We start from the raw sequence: 879 nt of genomic DNA, 5'->3' as shown, positions 1-879 counted from the left end.
CAGACACGTTTAGACTTTTTAGAGACGCACGTTGAAAGACTAGAGACCGAATGGCAGTCAGCTCGTGATGACATCGATGAGCACGGCAAAGTCATTACTGGCCTGCTTTTGGTTGAAGATGGGGAAGATTCTGGCAGTTCTGTCTCAGATTAGAAAATGGTGACAATTGTGTAGCTGTAGTTTGAAGGTTTATGAGCACGTGATATGGAAACAACATGCACTACAACTACATTTTATCCTTTTGTTTGAAGCCAACCTCTATGTATAATCAATCTATGATTCCCTTAGAAGTAATAGCACACCCAATACAACAATGTCATTCTTAAGTTCCATCATGCTGATGACGTATCTGTGATAGCAACAGTGATGCTGTGTTTTGGCCGTATCACTCTTCTCTTTCCTAACTCTTTCCTTTTGTTTGTCCATTTGAACAACTGTCACTCGATTCCATATATAGTTGCCCCATATACTTGCCTTAAAGACGATTATTATCTAGCTATTGCATCCCGCGAGTTGCTACAAAAGACCCTTTTACAAGTCTGAGTATAATCCCTCTTGATTGTATGTGTCATCAAATGTTTATAGGCACACATGTGTTGTTCCAGGTGCAACCAGCATCATTGATCTGTTCTGAACTATATTCTGCCTTGTTCTTATAACAGTTACCACGTATTTCTCATCGTGTATTGAAGTCAGCAATCAAAATTTTGTCAGCCGGCAACAGATCATCTTCCCCTCAGAGAAGAAGAAATTCCAGAAAGGGACTTGATGATTCGCCAGACTGAAAGGCACTCATCGTTCTACGCTGATGCCAACACTCGAGGTTGTCACGTTTTGACAACAGCTATTGCTTGTTTACATGTAGCTAAATGTAACAAG

This window comes from Melampsora larici-populina (genome assembly GCF_000204055.1).
Source record: "Melampsora larici-populina 98AG31 unplaced genomic scaffold MELLAscaffold_12, whole genome shotgun sequence".
In the NCBI taxonomy this organism is placed as follows: Eukaryota; Fungi; Basidiomycota; class Pucciniomycetes; order Pucciniales; family Melampsoraceae; genus Melampsora; species Melampsora laricis-populina.
The sequence above is the reverse complement of the archived record's forward strand: the minus strand, read 5'-3'. Positions refer to the sequence as shown.